Source organism: Cervus elaphus, chromosome 18 (genome assembly GCF_910594005.1).
Source record: "Cervus elaphus chromosome 18, mCerEla1.1, whole genome shotgun sequence".
In the NCBI taxonomy this organism is placed as follows: Eukaryota; Metazoa; Chordata; class Mammalia; order Artiodactyla; family Cervidae; genus Cervus; species Cervus elaphus.
Window position 1 is genome coordinate 86,842,422 of NC_057832.1, and position 10,450 is coordinate 86,852,871.

Sequence of the window (10,450 nt, forward strand, 5' to 3'; positions counted from 1 at the left end):
AGCAACTGAGCACACTGATACATTAGGCAGCAAGCATTTAAAGGCAGAGATTGTGTCTTTGACTTTTTGTTCCCAGTGTCTATCATGGCTCCTGGTCTGTAAACAGTGGGCAAAATATACCAAGTAAAGAAAAATAACAGTAACTAGGGATTGTAATCTCTTGCCTTCATTTAATATAACTCTACTAAAGTGGTAAAATGTCTATATTTTTATTATCCTTATTTTATAGAGAAGGAAACTGAGATTTAAAATAATAGTTTACTTGTCTGAGATCTGTCACCTCCAGAGTCCACAATCATTATATCACTAAGATTACTTTTTCAAGGTGCTTCCATGAAAATTTTGAAAAACAATTTATTATTTACATTTTCCAAAAGATTTCTGTATAGTCATTGGAAATTGAAGACATCTGCTGTTCTCATTTTAAAAGCCTGTAAAAGAAGCAAAAGAATAATTAAATAAATTCCATATACATCCAGCAAAGAATACATGGAAAACAACATCACTTTAAAAGTTTTGTCTCAATGCTCACTCCATAGGATTTGAATTGAAATAATCCTTCCAGCCTCTGTACTGAATATTTTTATTAATAATTGCTGTAGGCTCAGTTAAATCATTGGCCTTTGTCAGATTTTCCAGGATCTCATCTTGTCTTTGCTGGCCCTCATTTTGAGCCTGGATTTCTGCTTAATATGATTTCAATTGATTGGGCAGTGCTTTGCTGTCTTTTAGGAAGATCATACAAAAGCCAGTAGGAAGCACATTTCAGACTGGGGTCTACTGTTGCCTTCTCATCTTCTATATCATTCGTTATACTTGCTGTGTTGACAGTTGAGACCCTAAAGGGTCGGCCTTTACAAGCTTATATTTACTGTTCATTCATCACAGCAGTTTATAAAAAGGGTTATTCCTGAATAATTCAATGTAAAAACCTGAGCTAAACTTGGGAGAGAAAGACTACTACTAGGGTGGTAAGCTGCTTGATTTAGTCACAGTTACACATAGCATAGAAAAAATAAAACAAATACACTTTGTAATTTCACTCTAAAAGACATTTATTTTCTTTACAGAAATAAAAATCTGCCTAAAATACATTCCTGCTGGGCATTCTGTAGTCTTGTGTTGTTCAAAAACTATACTCAGTTTGTCTCATCTGCAGAGATTTATAGGTTAATCTTTAAATTTCTGGTTAGAAATTTATATATGTGGATGAAATACATGTAGGCCTTTGGCTTTTCATTTAATATTTTTTCTGATTATTAACAAGTACATTCTCATTCTGGAAAATATGGAAAGTGCAAAAAAGAATAATGCAGGAAAAGAAAGAATTTGTAATTCTTTCAATTTGTTGAATTAATTAAAATTAAATCTCAGATTGCTTCAATGGGAAAAGTGGAATTTTATAAATAAAGACATATATATATATGGATAGATAGATAGATAAATCTGAGGTAGTAGAATCAAATAAGAAGCTGGAATTCAAAGAAATATTTATTACACATGCAATCAAGAGTCAAAGTGGTGAGGAGAATAAATGGCATTACAAACAATAGGGTTATTTGGGGTTCTGCAGAATCCAAGCCTTGCTCTCTGCCGCCAGCATCACCAGAGATGAGAGTTGATCAAAACCAAAAATGAGTTGGAAATATCTATCCTGTTACAGCACTTTTTAAATCCACAAGTCACAAATAACTGATGTTATTTCATCCTTCTAACAACGCTATGAAATGGAATTTATTATCCTTCTAGAGATAAGAACACTGAGTCTCAGAAAGGTGAAATGGTTTACCAAGTCACAAGACTGATAAATGATCCAACCAGGACTACAAACTAGGTCTTCTAACCCTTAGACTAGTGACTATTCTGTTAGGTTTGGATACTTCTAGGTAATGATGATGATGACCATCATAGTTATGTTAAAGCTAATTATTTCTTGCTTTGTCCTCAACACTGTTCTAAATGCTTTACATGCATTAATTCATTTAATAACATGATGTCATAATCTCCCCAAAGTTCACAGTACAAAATTCTTTCTGTGTTTACAAATAGGTAATTCCCCTTGGCATTGTGCACAGTTATCACCTTCACGGTTCTGGAATCCAGAGAATTTATGCTAGATTGTGTGAAATGCTAGACAGAAGCATGGAAGAAGCAGATGGCTACCCTCAGGCCTAGACAGGAGAAAATGGACCCTGACTAGGGAGAGAAAAATTAGTATTATTTCATATAATAAAAAGGCTGATACTGTTTCCCTGACTCAAACACATTTCAAACAAAGTAAACTTGGCATTTTTATCATCTTCTTTTCTAATTTGGAGCTATCAGGAAGTAGAGTTGCTTTTAAGTTGATTATAGATGAAGTCAGTTTGCAGAGGATTAGTGGTATTTCATTACTTTGAAATCCTAGTTCAGTCGTGTCTATGCAAAGCATTTACTGAGGAATAATATGTGAGTTTTATTTTAGTAAAAACAGCAGAATTTAGTTTTAGTCATGGGTCATAGACGTATATATAAAACCAAAACTACTCTATGAAATGTATGTTGAAATTTCATCATTTTTTTCTTTCTTTTTCCCCCAGCCCAGAGATGCCTATATAGCTTTTACAAGCAGGTTCACGATCTATATGAGACATCTGTTGTGTCCAGGTTCACACCCATTTGGCCCACCTTTTCCCCAAAGCTTGCTATGGAAAACGGCTGCTAACAGGTGTCTAACAGGTGTGTCTGGCCCCATAGCACCTCAAATCTTTCACTTTTTTCCCTGGGACATTTTTTTTTTCTTTAGTCACAGCACAGGCATTATGGAAACATGCCTGATGTATGGAAATCATACGTCACCAGCCTGTGCACACAAGAGACTCCACACTCCTGACAAATGTAACGCCTGTGAATAAATGCTGTTCTCTTCTGTTGCTCAGGTGGGCAGTTCTGAAGCAAATTCTCCAAAGCTTTCCTAAGGGTCTTGAGGAAGGGAGCCCCAGTTGCCCTCAGGAGGACCAATAGGAGAGTACTTTTTTTTTTTGCACTGGCTTGAAACCTTTCCCTGGTTCGCTCTCTCCAGCCTCCATTCCTGTTCCTTGGAATCACTTCCTAAAACAAACTACCTGTACACAATCCTTGGCTTCAGCTCTGCTCTCTGGAGGACCCCAGACTAAGGTAGTCAACTTTGCAAGTGTCCCTAGAAAACAGAACTTCAGGATGAGGTATGGTTCAGGATCTCTTCATGGCTAGATTGTGATAAGAGCTGCATGGCTGAGACAGCCTCCTGGCGATACTCTGGGCCTGCAGTAGCCCCACAATTCCTAAGATTCTCAGGGTGGCTGAAGGGAAGAAGGTACAGTTAATAGATGAAGCCATAGGCTATGGCTCTTGAACGGTACTGGAGCAGAGATCATCAAAGGAATGGTTGGCTTTGATTAGTTGCTTTTAAAACCTTAAACTAGATAAATAGCATGACTCAAGATAGCCAACAACCAACTCTAAACATGCGGTCAAATCAAGAGGGTTCCATGGAAGTATTTTAAGAGATCTTAATTTTTTAATCTACAAGGCAGACTCATGATAATCAGACTTAGGATTTAATTATAATGGTAGTAGAACAAAAAAGAGACTGCATATACTTTCTCAATAGGCCACCTAGGGAAAAGGAGGAAAAGACTGGAATTCTAAAATCAGAAGAAAAAGAATGGAATCCTAAGAGCTAGGATGGGGAAAATAGGGTGGATGTTCAGTTCAGTTCAGTTCAATTCAGTCGCTCAGTCGTGTCTGACTCTTTGCGACCCCATGAACTGCAGCACACCAGGCATCCCTGTCCATCTCCAACTCCCTGAGTTTACCCAAATTCATATCCATTGAGTAGTGATGCCATCCAACCATCTCATCCTCCGTCATCCCCTTCTCCTCCTGCCCTCAATCTTTCCCAGCATCAGGGTCTTTTCCAATGAGTCAGCTCTTCGCATCAGTGGCCAAAGTAATAGTTTCAGCTTCAACATCAGTTCTTCCAGTGAACACCCAGGACTGATCTCCATTAGGATGGACTGGCTGGATCTCCTTGCAATCCAAGGGACTCTCAAGAGTCTTCTCCAACACCACAGTTCAAAAGCATCAATTCTTCGGTGCTCAGCTTTCTTTATAGTACAACTCTCACATCCATACATGACCACTGGAAAAACCACATCCTTGACTAGATGAACCTTTGTTGACAAAGTAATATCTCTGCTTTTTAATATGCTGTCCAGGTTGTTCATAACTTTCCTTCCAAGGAGTAAGAGTCTTTTAATTTCATGGCTGCAATCACCATCTGCAGTGATTTTGGAGCCCCAAAAAATAAAGTCTGACACTGTTTCCACTGTTTCCCCGTCTTTTTGCCATGAAATGATGGGACCAGATGCCATGATCTTAGTTTTCTGAATGTTGAGCTTTAAGCCAACTTTTTCATTCTCCTCTTTCACTTTCATCAAGAGGCTCTTTAGTTCTTCACTTTCTGCCATAAGGATGGTGTCATCTGCATATCTGAGGTTATTGATATTTCTCCCGACAATGTTGATTCCAGCCTGTGCTTCTTCCAGCCTAGCATTTCTCATGATGTACTCTACATATAAGTTAAATTAGAAAAAAAAAGTTAAATAAGCAGGGTGACAATATACAGCCTTGATGTACTCCTTTTCCTGTTTGAAACCAATCTGTTGTTCGATGTCCAGTTCTAACTGTTGCTTCCTGACCTGCATACAGATTTCTCAAGAGGCAGGTCAGGTGGTCTGGTATTCCCATCTCTTTCAGAATTTTCCACAGTTTATTGTGATCCACACAGTCAAAGGCTTTGGCATAGTCAATAAGGCAGAAATAGATGTTTTTCTGGAATTCTTGCTTTTTTGATGATCCAGCGGGTGTTGGCAATTTGATCGCTGGTTCCTCGGCCTATTGTAAGACTAGCTTGAACATCTGGAAGTTATCAGTTCACATATGCTGAAGCCTGGCTTGGAGAATTTTGAGCATTACTTTACTAGCATGTGAGATGAGTGCAATTGTGCGGTAGTAAGCCTGAACAAATTGAACATCCAGATTCTTTTGTACCCTCTGTGAGTTTGAGGGCGTAGGGCATGTCATCCACCACAATGGAAATGGAAATCCCCTGCCAAGTTTCCAGACTAAAGCAGTTCACAGAAGCAAGCCCTAAGCTTAAGGGAAAGTGAGTCCCCTTGAGAAAGGACCTGCCATGACATCAAAAGTATATACAATAACTATAGCCCCAGTCTTTCCCAAAGGATGTGCGTCCCTAGAATAAATAATTTGGGACTTAAGGGGTAGAAGTAGGACCAGCCCCTTTCACATGACCCTGTGACCTCTCTGTGTTCCACCTGTGCAACGTGGGCTCCCATCTCCTACTGTAGGCTCTCTGGGGTCAGGCAGGAATACTTCCACCTGGGTATACTCACCGACGAGGTTCACTTACCTACGGCTATGAACTTACCTGATACCTGGGCATTTCTGTTGGCATGTTGGCCCAACATACTATGAGAGGGGCTTCCCTGGTAGCTCAGATGGTAAAGAATCTGCCTGCAAAGCAGGTGACCTGGATTCAAACCCTGGGTTGGGAAGATTCCCTGGAAAAGGGATCAGCTACCCACTCTAGTATTCTTTTTTTTTTTAATATTTATTTTTAATTGATTGATAAGTGCTTTATAATACTGGTTTCATTTATGTCATACATCAACAAGAATTAAGCACAGGTGTACATATGTTCTCTCCTTCTTGAATTCCCTCCCACCCCTCTAGGTTATTACAGAGCCCCAGTTTCAGTTCCCTGAGGCAAACAGCAAATTCCCATGGCACCATATGACCCCAGCAATACCACTTCTAGGCATACACCCTGAAGAAACCAAAACTGAAAAAGCCACAGTATTCTTCCCTGGAGAGTTCCATGTACAGAGGAGCCTGGTGGGCCCCAGACCATGGGGTTGCAAAGAGTTGGACATGACTGAAGTGATATTACACACATGAACATGCCAACAGAGCAGCAAGAAAGGGGCTAGCATACTAGAAGGGACAATTGATAGCTATTACCATGAAAAGTAAGAACTGTTATGACATAGTGAAGGCATGAAGCCCCTAGCTTCTTCTAGGCCTAATAAGAACTGTAAGTGGGCAATCACAGTAACCTTGGTCAGATTTGTGCAAGAATAAAGGAAACCTAGTATGGGCTGCAATGTAGAGAGACAGTGATGATCCAAATTTCAGGGTTGGGTGGAGCAGCTTGGATGAAGCTTCTTGCCACCATGTATTTTATAGAATGTGGCTGGCTGCCACCTGGGAGATTCAATAATGGTGTCAATTTCATGGAGAGCACAAGTGGGCCTGAGCAGTGCAAAGTGTGGCCAGTACAGGCCTCTCCTATGTTCCAGGGGCTCCTGTCTTTAAGGCCCACCTCTCACTCTCACCATCACAACTGCGCTAACTCTGCACAGACATAACCTGACTGCAGCCCACCTCAGCTGCACCCCCTACTTCTAACTTTCCACCAGGAGCCATTCAGATGCCGTGAGACAGGACTTCTCAGGGAGTTCTTTGGCACTCACCCACACACAGATCGGAACTGTGAGAGAGCTAATGCAATGTGGGGCAAGCCTTAGTAAGTGGAGAAGAGAAAGCTGTGGATAAATGCTCACCCTTTCCTCTCCTTGGACAGACAGGTCTAAGCCATAGTTCAACAGTCATCTCAGAAAGTCCTGGCAGGGCCAAACCCTTGTTGACCTCAGTGGTTACCAATCTCAGAACAGTCCTTTGTTGCTTTTACTTTCTCACTTATTTTAATCTTCCCTGTCCCTCACTTTCCCCAGAACAAACTACCTGAATGCAAACCTTTATCTAGTCTCAGCCAAGGCGACCCAGGGTTCCCAGGGTTTTCTGACTCAAGCTGACATGCCTTGTGATCTGCTGGGTTAGGATCACATAATTTCATAGTTGAGCTTGTAATCACCGTGCAAGACAGTAACGAAGAGAGAAATCGTTTTTCTTAAATATTCTGCCATGCATAAGATTGTTTAAAATATTTAAAACATTTTCAATGCAACAAAATATGGTAGATAAGAACACGTGTACTGAGATGGGAAAGAAGCGAAAAAAATCTTTTTTTTTTTTTTCCTTTTTAGTAATTTTGCATTCAGGGCTCAGAGTAAATCATGCTTTTTAATACCATAATGAGATAGCTCATGAAGGCCCACATCTTGTTTGTTTCTTAAAAAATTTCTCCTAAGTGTTGCTGAAAAGTGGAAAAATGTATTTTTCTCCTCAGATTTTGCATTTTTAGAACCTACTTTCTGACATAACTTATCAGACAAGCAAAACAGATACTTTTCTTAAAAGTTTCCCTCCCCATCCAGAACTGTCATGACTAGTATCTTATGCCATCTCCTAGAATGTCTTGGAGGTGCTGACATGGAACACAGTGGCCTCATATATAACAGAATCAATGGGCAGTTATTCACACCCAGGTTACTTTAGGTAAAAGTACTTGAGACAAGATGGTAACTAATGATTCAGTAGAGAACAGAAGAATTAGCCAGGAAATTGAAATTGTCCATTATAAAACAGCATTGTTCTCGTTCAGCTGCTAAGTTGTATCTGATTCTTTGTGACCCTATAGTCTATAGCATGCCAGGCTCGTCTGTCTTCCACTATCTCCCTGAATTTGCTCAAATTCATGTCCACTGAGTCAGACATGCTATCTAACCATCTCATCCTCTGCTGCCCACTTCTCCTTTTGCCATCAATCTCGCCCAGCCTCAGGTCTTTTCCAATGAGTTGGCTCTTCACACCAGGTGGCCAAAGTATTGGAGCTTCAGCTTCAGTATCAAGTCCTTCCAATGAATATTCAGGGCTGATTTCCTTTAGGATTGACTGGTTTGATCTCCTTGCAGGCCAAGGAACACAAATGGCAACTCGCTCCAGTATTCTTGCCTGGAGAACCCCATGAACAGCATGAAAAGGCAAAAAGATAAAACAGCATATAGTATAAAAAAAAATTATAAACTGAAATATTAGTTGGTTTTTACATTAGTTTCCTAGAACTACCATAACAAACTGAGTGGCTTAAAACATCAAAAATGTATTATCTCACAATTCTAGAGTCTAGAAGCCTGAAATCAGAGTGTGGGCAGGGCATGATCACTTTGAACCTTCTATGGGGGACACTTCCTTGCCTTCTCCAGTTTCTGGTAGCCCCAGGCACTCCATGGCTGTGGCTGCTGCTGCTGCTGCTAAATCACTTCAGTCATGTCGGACTCTGTGCGACCCCGTCCCTGGGATTCTCCAGGCAAGAACACTGGAGTGGGTTGCCATTTCCTTCTCCAATTCATGAAAGTGAAAAGTGAAAGTGAAGTCGCTCAGTCGTGTCCGACTCTTAGCGACCCCATGGACTGCAGCCTACCAGGCTCCTCCGTCCATGGGATTTTCCAGGCAAGAGTACTGGAGTGGGGTGCCATTGCCTTCTCCCCTTGAATATCTGTGTTCGAATTTCCCCTTCTTTTATGGACACCATATTAGATTAGCATCCACCATAATGACCTCTTCTCAACTACCTGCATTTGTAATGACCTCATCTCCTAAAAAGGTCACATTCAGAGGTACTGAAAGTTATGACTTCAACATATCTTTCAGGAGGACACACTTTAACCTATAATAGGTATAATCTTTGCAAGCATCTTCAAACAACCTTTGCAGTTTGATGCTTTCCCAATGAACTTTTAAACTTGTGAGGACGCCACTGTTTACTTGAGAGGCTCTGTGGTGAGGATATACCGAAGTGCCACAGACAGGGTATCATGACTGTCCTTGCTCATGAGCTCCTATGCTTCCTGGCACCTCCACGCAATGAAAGAGAGACCATCCTATTCATAGAGCAGCTTGTTATTTTCTTATGAGAGAACAAATATTACTACTAATTCACTTCTAATTCTTCATTTTTTGTGTGTGGCTTTTGCATCAGCTACATTTTACTGCCAGTGGCTCTAATGATAAACAGAAATCACTAATTATGTGATGGCATTTTGAAAAGAAAGAAAAAAAAATCAAGCCAGTAGTTGCATCAAGACAGCAGAGTTTCAAAGTAGACTGCATGGACATCAGGACTCATGGTCAAAGACAGAGTTCCCAGAATATAAGTGAATTCAGATTTGTAAAGATGAATTTCAGTAAAAAAGAAACTTAAAGCATCTAATTGATACAAATTATAGCAATATTTGTACTTACGATATTGTCACATCTCTTCTTTGATTTCTTTTTATCCATTGGGTTTCAACCACAATGAGTTTCTTATGGTATAAATATTAGCAGATGCTCACTTGGAGACATTGGGATTTCTCATAGAGCTCACAGAGCTCTTTAGTAGAATGTATTAGGTACACAGTCATAACAGAAGGAAAGAAATACGCACTAAATCCAAACTCAACTTTAACACTAGAGAAGTGAAAGGAATCACTATTTGACAATTTGTTGAAAGATTTCTGAACAACCCAAACCAGTTTGAAATGCAGTGGAAATTAGAAATAACATGATAAACTATAAAAAGGATGCTTCAAAAATATGTATATGTATGAATGTGTATATACATATATATATAAGTAAAAAATGCATACACATATTATATACACATACATATTATACACACACATACATCTATGGGATTTTGAGTGCCAGTTCTCAGAAAACATGCATATAGGGTTATGGTCTATTCTTTTTTTTCCCAGTGTTGTCAAAAATCGTTTCCTTGTTCTAGAATTGAATAGAGGTTGATTTTTTTTTTCCAGAAGGATCCTGGGTTGAGACAAGTAGTATTAGGGATCCAGATCCTTTAGAAAAATTATTTACTAAAAAATAATAAAGATGATTGCAATGCACCAGAAACAGTAAATATGAACTGTTCTGAGATCCTGTCACATATTTACCCTAGATTCAACTTACTAGGGAAGCAGTGTGAATAGGGTGACTGGGCTTTCTGGGAAGTTGGCTCAGGGCAGTCTCAGTCTATTATGCTTGTTCCTCTGACATTATTATCAACAGGACCCCATTCTACTTCTAAAGTGTCCCAGTCTGGACAATAAACTTTTGGTCACCCAATAGATACCAACTCTGAAGACAAACTGTTAGATTTGTATCACAGATTTGTCTAAACTTTCACCTCATCTACACATCAAATAGGCCAATTAAACTCTAAACCTCAGTTTCCTCATCTGTAAAATAGAAATACTCATAATATTAATGACAGTCTTTACAGCCTAGTGTTGATATGATGATTGCATGCGTTGATTAATAAAGAACCTAGCACTGTGTTTAGTTCACAGCTATTGTCCAATAAATACTAGCACAGTTGTTTTTATCATCACTGTGCGATGCTTTCCTGATTTAAATCCGGGAGCACAGGAGCCCGTCTTCCATTCCAAAGCCATGTCTGAGG